The sequence below is a fragment of the Meles meles genome, chromosome 1, assembly GCF_922984935.1.
Source record: "Meles meles chromosome 1, mMelMel3.1 paternal haplotype, whole genome shotgun sequence".
Lineage (NCBI taxonomy): Eukaryota > Metazoa > Chordata > Mammalia > Carnivora > Mustelidae > Meles > Meles meles.
Window position 1 is genome coordinate 168731885 of NC_060066.1, and position 16997 is coordinate 168748881.

The 16997-nt window shown below is 40.9% G+C and overlaps 1 protein-coding gene across 4 annotated transcripts in view; it reads right to left on the reverse strand.

Moving 5' to 3' along the window:
- Positions 1 to 15658, reverse strand: part of FGGY (FGGY carbohydrate kinase domain containing) — a 408575-nt gene extending 392917 nt beyond the window's left edge. The window contains exon 1 of one of the 4 annotated variants that reach the window (XM_045978589.1): positions 15543 to 15658. The gene's annotated coding sequence lies outside the window, so the exon portion shown is untranslated. Of the gene's footprint in view, positions 1 to 2435; positions 2453 to 15320; positions 15404 to 15542 lie in introns of those variants that run through there. The other 3 variants (XM_045978603.1, XM_045978591.1, XM_045978594.1) reach the window with 3 other exon arrangements.
- Between the last annotated feature and the right edge of the window lie 1339 nt (positions 15659 to 16997).

Below are 16997 nucleotides of genomic sequence, written 5' to 3' on the forward strand. Positions count from 1 at the left end.
AGTAAAGAGCTAATCTGGCAATAATAATTGGTTGTCTGTTCGTTTTACCAAGAATACACAGGGGAGAAAACAGTACAGATCACTCATGGTTACTTATTCTCTTAATATGATATGCTGTCTCCTACAGTTCCAATGTCATAGTGGTTTTTGATTAATTGAGATTATATAATTGAAGTTATTAGCATGACTAACCTGATGTGCGGCACATGCCCTGTCAACAGCAGCAATTACCAGGGCCATTATTATGTCCCTTACAACACCAAATCACCTCTGGACACCTGCAGTATACATAGTCTAGACCTGGGTGTTCTCACTATATCTAACATCTCCAATTTCAGTAAATACAGCAAATGTTAAGTGCTTTCTCTGTGCTGGGACACTAGGACTAGGAAGCAAAAAATACAGCATCTCTGATTTTAGAGTCGACAACTTAACGTAAAGATCTGATTTTTGAAAATCAAATGGCGATGACAAATAATTCCTAGTTTTTGTACTTCAAGCTACACCGAATGCACCTAGTGAGCTACGTAGGACAGTAAAGTGGCTTCATGCTGCCACCAGAATCCTAGCCACACTCCCAGGGCCAAGCATCCTATTTCAGGACCACCTTTCCCCAAAAATGCAAAGATGATGGCTGGAAAAAGAAGTACCAATTGACTGTCTTCGCCACTGTTCCAACCACTAGATCAGAAACTCAGGATTTTTCAGGATGCTGAAGATCTTGACTATACGTCCATTTTCAAATACAAGCACCAGGTGATTCAAGGAGGTATATAGTATTAACAGCAGAAAGGCTGGCTGTTCTTTTAATTCAAAGTTGGGTTCCAAAAGGCGGGGAAGTCAGAACTCATCCAACCACCCTGCCTGCCTCACAAAGTGGCAGCCACAGAATGAAAACAAAGCCAGTTCTGCATGTGGGCCGAAACCACCACTCTCCACCAGCCACACAGGCAAGACACAAGAGCTGACATGAATGCCAAATCCAACCATGTTGGGGACAAATGCACGGCATAGGCCCTAAAGAAATCATGGATGGAAAATCTGACTCATGAGAAGACATCCCCAAACTCCCAACAACAAAGAATGCCTTAAGAGCAGATGAAACTTTGCATCTCCCACATCCTCTTCTGTACGACACTGCTGGCTCCCTCTTCTTTTCGATCCTTGGGATCTGATAAAGCAACTCCTTATTTGTAATGCCTCCCAAGCTCCTTATAATGCCTTACCAAGCTACTCTCTTTGCAGAGAAAGGGAGAAGGGATGCCACATTTATAACACCCAGTGACGCATGCACTGTTTCTCCCAGTTACAGATGGGAATGCTGAAATTCTGCAAGGATCAATCTCCAGTTGAGGGTCACAAAGCCAGGAGAGGAAGGAGGCTGTATTCAAATCCAGGTTTGTCTAAGCCAGAGCAGAGCTCTTGCTACTGCTGTCCCTGAAATGACTTGGTTTTCCACATGAACCAAGTTGCCTTTATCCTGGGCAAAGTCAGAAGGCCCTTCCAACTGTGCTTATCCTATGAAAACTTCTTGGACACACAATCATTAGAAATGGCTTCTCCCTGATCTGATTCATGAAGACGACTTATGTCACTATTCATGCCACTGTAAGAAACACTAGGTATTAACTGAGAATGTTCTACCTGCTACTTCCTTGTACCTGCTGACAGGCACAGTATATCTTAATATAGTAACAGGGGAAGTACTGGGTTATGGGGGAGGGGAAGATTCTTAATGTATAAAATGGTCAAATACCTTGTAAAATAAAAAGCCTCTAAGGACTCAGTCTCTGGAGATTTCCAGAAGCACTGTCAGCAAGCCTCTCTTCTGTGTGAGGCACCCCGCTCCTCCCCCAGGACAACCTCCCTCCTTGGCCAGGCACATATATAGAGGGGAAAAGGAAGATAGAGTTCTCAGACAAGGGGTCTCATCAGAGTCCATCCATCTTCCACAAATCCATTTTACACTGAGTTCACTAAAAGCCAGAGTATAAATCTGATGGTCTCACACTCCCAGGACCCTGGAAGCAGAAAAATGGCCAAAAAAAAACAAAGAAAGACAGTGAAGACTGGTGTCCTGATTCTAAATGCTAAGTTATAATATTTTAACCCCAATATGCCAATTACCAAGCTAAGCCCATAACAGGGAAAACTGTACACATACTTAGTGATTTATTATTACGTGGACTCTTTTTGGAACATGAATTCCTGACCTCTGAGTTCTGCATAATTTAAGTATATGTGTAGTTTCTCTCCCTATGTCACTTTCTTCTCCAAGAGGCTGCTGTTGATTTGCTGACATAATTAACTATGAAATGATTTTCTACAGAACTAACCAGACTTCCAAAGCAAGGCCGTTATCATTAGCATACTGGCCAGAATCCACAGCTTTTCCAAGAAAAATCACTCAAATTAAAACAGAGGAACCCACCAACCTCACTGACTGCTGTCAGATGTCGGCAAACTCAGGAAAGGCTCAGGGCAGTGTTAGCTAGAACAACAAAATCCCTTCCCTGCACAATCTTCCAAAACTCCTTCCTCAGAGACCAGGCTCAGCCAGAAGGTGGCTGAGGTCTTTGGCCTCTTCTTGTGTTTACCTATTTATGAAGCATGACCAAGTGGATTTAAGGTCCAAGGTGAAAGGCATAAAGAACAAGTTATTTGAAGATTAAACTTTACACTTGGGGAACTGGACAGCGCCTTTCACAAACAGGACCTGTTGAAATTACCAAGAGCTACAGGACAAGCTCAAATTGCTGACTACAGCAATGCTGCTTCTTCCCAAAATAACCCCAAGGACCTCAAAGCTCTGGCTAACCTCATCCTAACCTCATCCTAACCTCATCCGCCTACCTCCGTACCACCTCACCCCCAATCTCAGCCCCCTATACTCCAACCCAAGGAGCTGTTAGCAGTCTCTCAAATACAGGTTTGGCACCTTTGTTCATAATGCTCCTTCTTCCTGTAATGTAAAGAATACAAACGAGCACCTCATAGGAAAAGAAATACAATGAATATGTATGAACCTTTAGCCCCACAAATAATGGAGAAATGCAATATAAAACAATATAATTTTACATGTAACAAGTTGGCAAAAATGGATAATATTGATACTACCCAGTTTGGGCAAGAGTGTGGGGAAATAGGCAGTTTCACAGACTTTTAGTGATAGAGTAATGGGTTCAGTCTTTCTAAACTATCTGGCACTATCTGTCCATTGTTAAAAATCGACCCTTTTGGCGCCTGGGTGGTTCAGTGGGTTAAAGCCTCTGCCTTCAGCCCAGGTTATGGTCCCAGGGTCCTGGGATCAAGCCCCATATCGGGCTCTCTGCTCAGCGGGGAGCCTGCTTCCCCCACTCTCTCTCTGCCTGCCTCCCTGCCTACTTGTGATCTCTGTCTGTCAAATAAATAAATAAAATCTTAAAAAAAAAAAAAATCGACCCTTTTACCCAACAGTTTAACTTCTAATGGATTGGCAAAAGATAGATATCAAAAATATACATTACAACATGTTTTTGTCAAGGCAAGAGCACAGTCATAAAACCTCTGGAAACAAATTAACTGTTTATGAATAGGGGACTTGCTAAAACTTACACATAAGCAGATATTAAAACCAGTGAGGAGGAGCTAAAGAAAAACACTAATGATATGTTATTAAATAAAAGAGCAAGTTCTTCAAGATGCCACTATGACCCCATTTGTACTTTTTTTTTTTTTTTTTTAAAGAAGACTATAAGTGGTTCTCAAACTGTGGTCTCCAACAGAACAACATCAGCATCAACAGGGAAGGTGCTGGAAATGCACATTCTCGGGCTCTAGCCCAGATGTAGGGATGCCAAGACTCTTGGGAGTGCAGCTCCAAGGCCAGTGCCACAGAAGCCCTCCGGCAATCCTGACCCACACTGCAGCAGGACAGCCAGTGCAGCCTATAAAGAAAGACCTAACAGACGAGACTCAGGAAGAACACACAAACTCCTGCTTCCCACCGGGGCACCCAGGGAAAAGAAAGGTCATGGAAACTTGGAGGGCAATCTCTAAATGCCTCTCTCCACTGCCCCATTTTCACAAGCAGCAGCTATTACCATAATAATAAGGAAGATCTTCCTAATATGGAGTGGAACTCTGCTGTGCAGGGCTCCCACCCTCCACGCCTCATTCTTGTCCCACAGATCATCCAAACCACCTAATCCCTTTCAGGTAAGCTAGCCCTTCAAATGCTTTGAGATGATTCTTGTGACCTCCTGTTGGTCTTCTTCCTCCATGCTATAGATTTCTGGTTCCTGTAACCACTCCCCCACGCCCTGGCTTTTTCTAAAATAAAAGGGATGAGGCACACTTGATACATGTCACAAGAAGGATCTTCAGACTCTCATGTTCCCATGTGACATTGTGCAGAGCCAAGGTAAGTGGACTGAGAGTACACAGTAAGCACGTTGGTCTCCATCTGTCTGGAGAACCCCCTGGATGAGATATACACAGGGACAAATCAGTGGCCCGTTCAGCCTAATATCCAATCTCTGACACTAATATCAGAATAATCTGTTCGGGGAAAAAGGAAAAGGGAGCGCGAATATCTTCACAAACTGTCTACGATGGAGGATTCTGAGGGAGCCCTCATCCAGTACCCGAGTCTTCTCCTACTAGGTCCCTAAAATTAGTGTGACCAATATTTTATCAGTATGTATCTTCACACAAGTCCAGATGTTTCCTGAAAGTGTTTTGAGTCAAGCCTCATCTTGGATCAGTAAATTTCTTAGGAGCACTTACTCTGTGCCAGGCATGGTACCAGTGACTTAGGACACGGGCTTGCTATTCCTCCCAAAACCCTAGTGGGGTCCACACTTAGAAATAGGATAACTAAGGTTCTATGCACTTGGGTTACTTAGCCACCGTCACAGAGCCAGTAAAAACCAGAGAAGGACTTCAATCCTATGCCCCTTCCTCCAGGCCACACAATACTTCTATACACTCTAACAGCAGCCTCATTCAAACAATAAAGTTGGCAAGAAATTCTATAATCCTAGGATTTGGTGAACCACACCGAGATTGGTCCGCTGAAATCACACTTAATTTTATAAAGCATCTTCCTCTCAGCCTTCATCCCCTACAACCCACCAATAACAGAGTCCTTTTTTAAACTCTCCATCCTGTGGCCAGCTGAGTAGAATGCAAGCTACTCAGCCGACAGCCTGGTCTGCAATCAGAGGCCCGAATCCAGATGGCCAAGGGTCTGGTAATATATTGAGCCTGAATGATTTCTACCTCATTTCCCTAGTCTCACTAAACCCACCCCACACATACATCACTGTATATGTACCTGCTATTTGAACTTCTGCTTCCTCCATGTTGATATGGACCTCCTCAATAATTTAAGATGATGGGGAGGGGGTTGTTATAGAAGTCTCCTGGGAGAAGTGTGTCTGGTTTGGGAAGGAAATTTCATCATTTTTCCCTCACATGTCAAACCTACTTCTCCGAGATATACTATTCCTTCTCTCCTCTCTTTCAGTGAGTGGCACCACCAACCACCAGGCTACTTAGCCTGGCATCAGAGGTTATCATGACTCCCGTGCAGTTATTCTCAGTTTCCCTCCCTCCCTACACTACATACTCAAATCCTTTTCTACCTACCCTGGGTCCTGGGGACTATAGTTGGCATTTCCAGGCACTCCAATCCTCTGTCCTCTAGTTGGGTTTGGCCAATGAGAGCACTAGCTTCAAGGAGGAAGGAGAGTAAGGTCAGGACTTCCTTTGCTGGGAGATGAACTACCTCATCTCTTGAATGAAGGTGATGAATCCTCTAAAGGCATCTTTCTGCACATAGTTACTCCTCTGGGATTCTGGTAACCATTCCTCACCTTGCCGCCTTTTTTTTTTTTTTTTTTTAAGATTTTATTTATTTATTTATTTGACGGAGAGAGATCACAAGTAGGCGAAACAGCAGGCAGGGAGGGGGAAGCAGGCTCCCTGCTGAGCAGAGAGCCGGATGCGAGGCTTGATCCCAGGACCCTGAGATCATGACCTGAGCCAAAAGCAGAGGCTTAACCCAATGAGCCACCCAGGCACCCCAACACCTTGCCCCTTTAAATAGAAGGATAGAACAATCATGTTGTTATTAGCCCTAGGGATGATTCAGGAGGCACACATTCTCCCTAAATAGTTCCACTACTGAAAATTATCCTAATTGGAGGGTGTCTTGTTTCCTTTTGATCTACTTCCTGGATTATGCCCTTTCTGGCCTTAAGAAGCAAGTGGTCCTATTTATTGCTGATGCCTGGATACTTCAAAATCCCTTCTTCACACCCTCAAATAGTCCCTTCTTTAAATTTTCTTCAGAAATTGAAGTTGAAGACCTCTACTGCTAGCCAAGATGGAGTTACAGGAACTGTATTTACCCTCCCACTAAAAACAACTTTAAAAAAAAAAGGAAACAAGCCTCCAGAACTGTGAGAAAATACACTTCAGTTGTGTAACCGCCCCACCCCCAACACACAAACACACGAAAGGAAACAAAATATAGGAAACAAGGGTTCTCAGGACACTGGACATTAGGCAATGAAGTACAGCGATCCCAGCAAGGTGGGGGAAAATGAAGTGTCCTGAATTGGTTCAAGCTTAATGCGTGGGACTATGGCACAGAGGTGGAAATCAGGCCAAGCCCTACAGTTTCCCTGAATGGAGGAGACAGAGCCAGGAGTTTGCAGAAAACAGGAGGTTAGATTTCTTGGGGCAGAGCACAAAAAAGGAGAGAGTTGCACAGAGGGAGAACTCCAGAGAACTGCAAAGGGTGCTCCTCAAGTATTCAGTAGAGTACCAACCACTGTATGCATGTGAACAAACCATCTGAGCCAGAAGCTCCCACAGTGAACAACTTCACACAGCACCATGAATAGTACCTATTCACACCAGCCACAGTGGAAAACCTTGTCACTGGCAGGGCACTGGGTATAGTACATAGAAGGGTTTTACCTCAGCAGTGAGGAAGGATTAGCCCTGGTCCCACCTAGCAAAGCTTAAAGCAAGACTCAAAAGAATCCAATGGTTTCCTAATACCTCACACATGCCCCAGAATAAAGTTCAAGGGTATTTATAAAGTCACAAAAATATCTAGCACCAAACAAGGTAAAATACATAATGTCTGCTATTCAATCAAAATTAACCAGGCACATAAAGATGAAGGAAAAGACTAACCAAAATGAGAAAAAGCAATGGGCACTGACCTAGAATTGACATATTTGATAGAATTAGTAGACACAGATATTAAAACAGCTATGATACCTGTATTTCATATGTTCAGAAAGCTAGAGAAGAGATTGAACTTGGAAGTTCAGACATGGAAAATAAAAAAGACTCAGGCTGAAATGCTAAAAATGACAACTAAGATGTCTGTGATGGAAAACTATTATAATGGGACAATACAGAAGAAAGGATTAGTGACCTTCAAAATACAGTAACAGTCACTATCCACTGACAAAAAGAGAAAAAAGATTTTTCAAAAATAAACAGCCATCAGTGAGCTGTGAAAAACTTCAAATGGCATAATACATGTGAAATGGGAATCCCTGAAGAAAAGAACAAAGGTTTCAGGAGCAATATTTGAGAATATAATGGCCACAAATCTTCCAAATTTGATGAAAACTATAAACCCATAGATTCAGGAATATCAATGAACCCCAAGCAGAAGAAATATGAAGAAAATTAACCCAAGAAAATCAGATTCAAACTGTTCAAAACCAATGATAAAGAAAATCTTAAAAGTAGCTTAGGGGGAGGGTTGGCAACAATATGCACAAAAGAAAGAAACATATAAGAAGGGCAACAGATTTCTCATCAGAAATAATCATTTAAACTGTGAGACAATAGAGTAAGATCTTTGAAATACTGAAAGAAAAAACTTCATATCTAAAATTCTCTACCTTGTGAAAAAAAAAACTTTCAAAACTAAAGCTTTAATAAAGACTAATTCAGACATAGAAAAGATGAAAAAATGCATTGAGAGCAGAAATCCCCACGAGAAGTGGAGACGAAAATGCCAGCACATGAAAATCTGGATCTATAAAATGGAATGAAGGGCACAAGGGTAACTATGTGGGTACATATACTTTCTAAAAACTACTTGAATGTCTTAAAAAGATAACTGACTGCTTAAAACTAAAATAATAACCACATAAAGTGGGGCTTAAACTTATGTGTAAGTAAAATGTACTACATAAAACACAGTAGCACAAAGGCTAGGAGGCAAGAATTATAAACATACTGTTATAGGGTTCCTATATTATATGCTAACTGGTATAATCTCACTTGAAAGTTGACTCTGATAAATTAAAGATGTATACTATAAACCCTAAAGCAACCATTAAATAATACCAAAAGAAGTTATGCCTAATAAGCCAATATAGGAGGAAAAAAATGAAATCATTAAAAAACTAATCCAAAAAAAGGCAGAAAAAGGGAATAAAAAGAACAAAGAACAGATGGAACAAATAGAAAAGAAAAAAAAAGCTAGATGGTGTATTTAAAACAAACCATATGAATAATTATAATCAAATATAGTCTAAATACCTCCAATTAAAACACAGAGATTATCAAGCCTTACTTAGTTATCCAGTATAACTATATGATGCCTACAAGAAACCCATTTTAAACATAAGAAACACACAGGTTAAAAGTAAAAAGAAGAAAAAGATATGCCATTAAATAGTATTCAAAAGAATGCTTAATCATTATCATACTAAGTAGATTTCAGAGCTAAAATATTATATATTTATATATATGTAATGACTAAGTAGATTGCAGAGCAAAGAATATTATCAGAAATTAAGAAATAATAAAGGGGATGATTCACTAAGAAAACCCAACAATCCTAAATATTAACACACCTAATAACATTGCATAGAGTACATAAAGCAAAATCTGATAGAACTGCAAAGAGAAATGCATATATGCACAATTATCCTCAGAGATTCTAATACTATTATCTCAATAACTGATACAATAAGTAACACAAAATCAGCAAGTTATGATGTAATATACTGTAGTCAATATGGCTGACATAATTGATATGTACAAAGCACTCTACCCAACAACAGCAGAACACACATTCTTTTCAAGCATACATCAAACATTTACCAAGACACATCACATTCGGGGCCATAAAACAAGTCTCAAGAAGATAAAAGAATTCAAATCATACCAAAGTACCTTCTGTGACCACAACAGAATTATAAATCATAATAAAAAGATGAGTGTAAAGTCCTCAAATATTTGGAAACTGAATAACACACTTCCACCTAACACATGGATCAAAGAAGACATTTAAAAAACAGAAAGTATTTTAACTGAATGAAAATAAACATGTAGCAAAAGTCGTAGGATGCACCTGAACCAATAAATTTATAGCATCAAATGACTACTAGAAAAGTCATCTCAAATAAATAATCTTAATTATCCACCTTAAGAGATTAGAGCAGGGTAAAAGGAACTCAAAGTTAGCAGAAGAAAGGAAATAATAAATTTCAGAGGAGAAATCAGTAAGTTAAAAAAAGAAAAAGAATACAGAAGATAAATAAAACCAACAGCTATTTTTTTGAGAACAATAAAATTAATAAATTTCTGGACAAAATGATCAGGAAAATAAAGAGAAGATAACAACATCAGGAATAAGGGAGATGAAATCACAACAGATTCTATAGATATTAAAATGCCAATGAAGGATTATCATGAGCAATTTAGATATGTACAAATTCCTTAAAATACAGAAACTATCAAACCTCACTCAAAAAGAAAAAGATGATCTCAATAGACTTATATTATTAAATCAATTGAATACTCCCTCTTCTCCACAAAAAAATAAACAAACTCCTCGCCTAGATGGCTTCATAGGTGAATTCCATCAAACATTTAAGCAAGAAATATACCAATTCTACATAAACTCTTCCAAAAAATTGAGTTCCAAAAAAACATTTTCCAACTTATTTTGAGGCCAGAATTACAAACTTGATAACAAAACTCAAAAGACAATACAAGGAAAGAAAACTATGTCAATATTCACCATTAACACAGATGCAGAAATTCTTAAAATTTTAGCAAACAGAAGCCAACTAAATATAAAAAGGATAAAAGGTCCTGACCAAGTGGGATTTATCCAGGAATACGTTTTATGTTTAAAAATAAATAAGTAAAGAAGTAAATAATCAATGAACATAACTCATCATATTGAGGTTAAAAAGATCTTAACAGGGGAAAAAAAAAAAAAAAAAAACCAACTGGGGTGCCTGGGTGGCTCAGTGGGTTAAGCCTCTGCCTTCGGCTTGGGTCATGATCCCAGGGTCCTGGGATTGAGCCCTGCTTTGGGCTCTCTGCTCAGCAGGGAGCCTGCTTCCCCCTCTCTGCCTGCCTCTCTGCCTACTTGTGACCTCTCTCTCTCTGTGTCAAATAAATAAATAAAATCTTCAAAAAAAAAAAAAAAAGCAACCAACAATATACAACATATATTCTTCATTAAAAAAAAAAAAAAAATACAATGTCTCAGCAAAGAAGGAATAGACAGGAACTTTCTAAACCTTCCTAAAAGACATCCACAAGATATGTTCAACTAATATCATACACCACAGTTAATGATGAAAAAAATGTTTCTCCCTAAGATCAAAAACAAGACAAGGTAAGGTGTCTGCCCTCATCACTTCCTTGCAAGAGTAGTGGTTCTAGCCAGAGCACTATAACAAGAAAATGAAATAGGAGGCATCCACACCGAAAGGAAGACATAAGCTGTTATTTATTTATAAATAACATGATTACCTACATAGAAAATCTGAGGGTATCTGTAAAAAACTCTTAGAGCTGACAATTAGTTGAGCAAGACTGCAGTTTATGTGATCAATACACAAATAGCCACAAACTGGAAGTTAAATTTTAAAAGATAATTACATTTACAATGGCATCAGGAAATATGAAATACCTACAGATAATCTGACAAAGATGTGCAAGACCTAGATAATGAAAGTTACAAGACATTGCTGAGAAAAATTAAGACCTAAGTAAATAAACAGACACTGTCCATGCATCAGAACACTCAATCATTAAGATGCCAATTTGCCCCCAAATTAAGGCACAGATTCACTGAAATTCCAATTAAAATCTAAATGGGCCATTTTTCTGAAACTGACTTGTGAAAATGACTTGTGAAATTAATATGGAAATGTAATGGACTTAGAATCACCAAACAACATTTGAAGATGGAGGATCTATTCTACCTGACTTCACTACTTTTTACAAAGCTATAGACATCAAGATTATGATATTGGGATTAAAATAGATGAAAAGATCACTACAACAAAATAAAACATTCAGAAATGGGCCCATATGCATGCGTCGTCAATTGATTTTAGCCAAAGGCACAAAGGCAATTCAATGAAGAAAGGATAGGCTTTTCAGCAAAGGATGCTGGAATCATGACATATGGGAAAAAATTAACTTTGTTCCACATCTGGTGTTACAGATTAACTTAAAATAACTCAAAATGGATTGTGGATTTAATGTAAAACAAAAACAACGAAGCTTCTTAAGAAAAAGAAGAAAATATTTGAGAGCTCAGGCTAGTCATGACTTCTTAGACACAATTACCAAAACCGTGATCCATGAAAGAATAAATTGATAAAACAGACATCATCAAAATTACAAACTGACAAATTAGGCTTCACCAAAATTGAGGACCCTGCTTGTGAAAAGATACTGAAGAAAATGAAGAGCCAAGCCATACATCGGAGAAAATATTTGCAAATTACAGGTGAGATAAAGAACTTGTAATGAGTACATACAAAAGCTCTCAAAACTCAGTAAGAAAAACAAAGAGCCTTTTTTTTTTAAACAAATGGACAAAAGATTTCACAAATACCTCACCCAAGAAATTATGTGAAATATATATGGGCAAGTAAGCACATGACAAGAAGCTTGAAAATATCAGTCATTAGGGGAATGTACATTAAAACCCCTGAAAAGAGGACTCCACGTTATTAGAATGGCTAAAATTTTAAAAAGGGACCACACCAGGTGCTGGAGTAATCAGAAGTTTCATACACCACTGAGGGGAATTAAAATGGCACATCATGGGGCGCCTGGGTGGCTCAGTGGGTTAAGCCTCTGCCTTCAGCTTGGGTCATGATCTCGGGGTCCTAGAATTGAGCCCGGCATCAGGCTCCCTGCTCAGTGGGGAGCCTGCTTCCCCCTCTCTCAATGCCTGCCTCTCTGCCTACTTGTGATCTCTGTCTGTCAAATAAATAAATAAAATCTTTAAAAAAAAAAGAGTTAGAAATATAGTTTCTTAAAAAGTTAAACATATACCTACCATATGAACTAGCCATTCCACTTCTAGGTATTTAACCAAGAGAAATGAAAGCACCCGTCCACACAAAGACATGTATATGAACTGTCATGGCAGCTTTACTGAGAGTAGCCAAAAAGCAGCAAATAATCCAAAAACCCATCAATGGGTAAATAAACTACGATATAGCCATACAATGTATAAAAGGAATGAACTCTGTGTGCACACTCACCATGGGGTCCTAAGATGAAAAGCCACCAAGCAAAAAGAGATTTATATTGTATGACGCCACAGATATGACGCCTAAAATAATATTAAATAATCTCTAGTGGCAAAAAGCAGATCACTACTCCTGAGGGGTAGCAGGTGTGAAATAACCAGGGAGGGAGGGATTACAAAGAAGCATGAGAAATCTGTATGGGTATTAAAAGTGTTCTTTATCTTAATTGTGATGATGGTTGTACAGATACCTACATATGTCAAAACATCTCATGTTAGACACTTTACATACATACAGTTTACTGTATGTCAAGCACACCTCAATAAAGCTGTTGAAAAAAGCCCCAGCTGGGAATGCCTTTTCCCGGATGGCAGGGTATCTACTACATCAATCAGTAGTTAATTCCTAACCATTCCACAGCCAACCTTTGAACCATGCAGGGGCTAGAGGCAATGACCTCCTGCAATGTCAAAAATCTGTATATAACTTTTGACTCCCCAAAAACTTAACTTTCTAATAGCCTACTTTTGATGAGAAACCTTATCCAAAACATGAGCAGTCGATTAACACATAGTTTGTATGTTATACGTATAATATACTGTATTCTTATCATAAAGTTAGTTTGAGAAAATGTTACGAAAATCCTAAGGAAGAGTAAATACATCTACTGTAAAAAAAAAAATCCACGTAGAAGTAGACCTGTATTCAAGCCCGTGTTCTAGGGTCAACGGTATTCTCATCTCTCTCTCTCTCTCTGTCCAGTCCCAGAACTATTACCCTAACCCATCTCTCATCTGTATTATAAAAGTCTCTTTCCAGTCTGCACCTCTCCCAATTCCCTTTCCACCCTGCAGCCAGAATTAACTTTCTAAAACACAAATCCATGTCACTTCAGACAGCTCCTGATTGCTCCTGATGCACAAACTCCCTTACTATGCCTCACCTGACCTTCCTTGATCTGGCCTTCCCCAGCCTTCTTTCTGGTGATTTCCCATCTCATCCTATTCAGCCACACTAGTCAACAATGGGCCAGGTTGTAGAGTCTTGCACATGCTGTTCCCAAGTCAAATAATCTCCTTCCCTTTTGTCTTTTCCCAGCCCACTCAAACTGAGGCTTTGAAATTCTGCTCACAGCATTATCTCCTCCAGGGAGGTTTTCCACAAGACCCCACATGAGGCCATTTGCACTTCTCCCAGTTCATGAGAATTTCCTGCACACCCCGCAACAGGCACTCGTCTTGATATGGTATAATCTTCCTCATCAGATTAGATAGAAGCAGACTGAGTGAAAGACTAAAAGTGGAGACCAAGTCTTGCTCATCTTTCCTTTCCCAGAGCTTACCACAGTACCAGGCTCAGAATACGTAGCACAAGATTAATGAACAAATGAATGAATGAATGAACGGGTTTGGATGACCCCTTACATCACCACCTGAGCTGATCCTATATTTCTTCTTATAAAGAGATGGGCAGGGGAGGTTAAATGATTGTAGTACATGCTGGTAAAATGATTATTTCAAATCCCCTGGCAGGAGGCCAGGGGTCTCCTCTCTGGCTGGGCAAGATTCATTACCTCAAACTGTTTTCAAAACCAGCTGGTAATGGACTGTGATTTGAACTAAGTGAAAGGTTAGGGAAACGGAACCGGATTCCAGGAAAAGACAAGGCCCACAGCAAAAATTAACATAGCCTGGAAGAAGGCCCAGTCTCCTCCCAGTAAACTTCTTAATTTCCTCCAGAAAGACACAAATCTCCAACCTCAGGGTTATTCCCTTCTCCCAATACACATGTTTTGATTTCCAAATCCAGCAAGGGAGGCTCCCAAGCTCCCTTCCCCTCAAAATCAATCTCCAGGCCCTTCTCACCCTCTCTGGTCTGTTCCCCCATCATCCTTAATCAACAGTCCTCTGGGCCTCCCACAAGCAGGTCCTCCTCAGCTGATCCCACCAAGAGCCAGGCCAGTGATCATCAAGCCAAGAGCCAGGCAGAGAGCCTCATTAACAAGAGACTCCCAGAGGACCAGGAGGCAGCCAGAAGGCTGCAAGACCCAGCCGGCAACATAAAAAGTAAAAAAAAAAAAAAAAAATCAGGATATACGTTTGGTGGATCATTTAAAAAAAGGAGAAACACAAGCAAAACAAAGCATAACTGTACCATCTGTGTAAGAGCCACAAACCTAGAGAAGACGTGCCTTCTTTCTTACTAATTTGCAATTCAAAAGTGTAATCACTTCCTCCCTTCAGATCTATTTTAAAAAAATTAACCTAATGCCCTTCCATATCATGGTAATGACTGACCCTTTAATTTAGGGGCGAAATTAGTAAGACTTGAGAAGTGCTTTCATGGAGAATAGCCAACAATTAGGGAAATTCACCATTTTCGCATCTTGTCAAACCTTCAAAGAAGGGAAATGAATTAAAAGGGAAAGATAAGTCTAGGCCTTTCCTACCCAGGATAACTGTAACCAAACAGCGTTCTACCATCTAACCTAAACTGCACCTCAAACATTACCACAAGCTGCTGAAAAGCGTTTGAAGTTACAAGCAGCACTGGCCTTTAAAAATCCTTTAGGTAGCCAGATTTTTATTAAAAGTTCAAAACTCCCTGGGAAAAAATATCCTAAAATAAGGGCCCGGGGGGTAGGAAAGAGTGAGGAAAAGGGGGAGCGAACAGAGTTAACTGGTCAGGGATGGCAGAGAATCCCGGGTTTCCGACATCTCATATGCAGCCCTGGGGATGCAGTAGAGGCCGACCCTTCCCGTGGGTGGCCGGACGCCTCACCCAGGAAAGGACACAGGGAACTCAACAGCGGGGCCAAAGCTGGGCTGGCACGAGACTTTAGCGGCAGGAGGCGGAGGGCCAGCAGGAAGAGGCGGTGACTGCGGGAAAGGGGAGGGAGGCTGGGGCCCGGTGCGCTCTCGCCTGGAGAACGTGGGCACTACGAGCCTGCGCGCCTGCAAAAGCCCCTGCTGCACACGTGAGACTGGGAGGAGGGTCACTTACTTGTCCAATCTGAAATTACATTTTAGCTAGCGGGGCTCTGCAGGTGGCCGCACCGAGCTGCACCGCGCGGGCTTGGGCGGCCCCCGAGGGTGACTGCGGCTGTGCCCCGCCCCCGGCTCCGCCCCCGCCAGGCGCGACCCTTGTAAAACGCGCCCTGATTGGATCTTTGAACCGTTCCTGCGATTGGCCCGGGCCGGGCTCCGCCGGCTGGGGGCATGGACTGCAGCCTCGCCGTGGCTCCTCCCACCTCTAGTATTTTTAAAGGCACCGAGCCAACCCACGTAAACTGTAGTCTCTGTTGCGCGCGCGCGCGCGTGTGTGTGCGTGTGCGTGTCGAGTGTGTATCCTATGACCACTTCTCGACCATTTGCTGAACTCCAGGACTGTTTTAGGCAGATGTAATTAATAAAAATAATATTTACTGAATGTTTACTTTGGGCCAGGTCTTGTTTCTGATACTTTACATGAATTTACCCATCTAATCCTGTGGCTAGCCCTCTGCAGTGCGATCACAGTCTTCAAATCTGCAAAGCAGATAGGTTTGCCTTTGCCCATGTTACAATCTGTGGGCCCTGGGCACATGCACCTCACGATGGATTTAATCTTCACGATGCTTGCCTTTCCTATAAATTAGGTAGTATCTGTCCCTATCTACAGATGCAAAGAGTCGGAAACAGTTTTAGCTTGTTCTGAAACACACAGCGAGTTACTATGGAACCAGAGGAAGAATTCCAACCTGGGCTCCAATCTAAGCTGTTTCCCCTGAAAAGGCAGGTTCCCAGGCTGATGGGACCGGAGGTTTGGAAGATAGTTTAGCAAGTCCCTGGATCCAAACCCTTTGCTTCGCTAGAAAAGGAAGCTGAGGCCGGGTAAAGGGAAGGGAGTTTTCAAGGACACATCAGATATAAGAGGTAAGCCCAGGTAATAGCAATGATTTCGCTGAACTGGCCTATTTACCATGTGCATTAGAGTCGTTTTCTGCTGTCCTCATAACAACCCCCCAAATCAATAGATGCTCTTATCTTCATCATAGAGGTAAGGATACTGACTCAGTGAGGGTGAGGCCCTATGATTAGCTATATCTGCTCGGGGTCCTGTTTTGGGGTCGTTTTCTTTCTTCTACACCTTTCTACTGCTCCCCTTTCATTTCCAACAAATATCCAAAGCTCTAACTATGGACTCTTTGGGATGATAGGAGGGATCTGGGATCTGGGATCTGGTTACTTACCACCTGGTAGAAATATAGTGTACAAGAGGAATAATAATATTAAGACCTGTTTATCTTAACCTTTTGAGAGAACTATGAAGAGCAAATAAAGTAATAGTCATGGAAATACTTTTTAAAGTGTTAGATGCTGAATACACAGAACACATGGTTTCTAGATCTTCCTCAGCGCTCCCCAGGAATAGAACACACAAATCACACTTGTTGCCTCATGAGCTATGGCAGGAGGT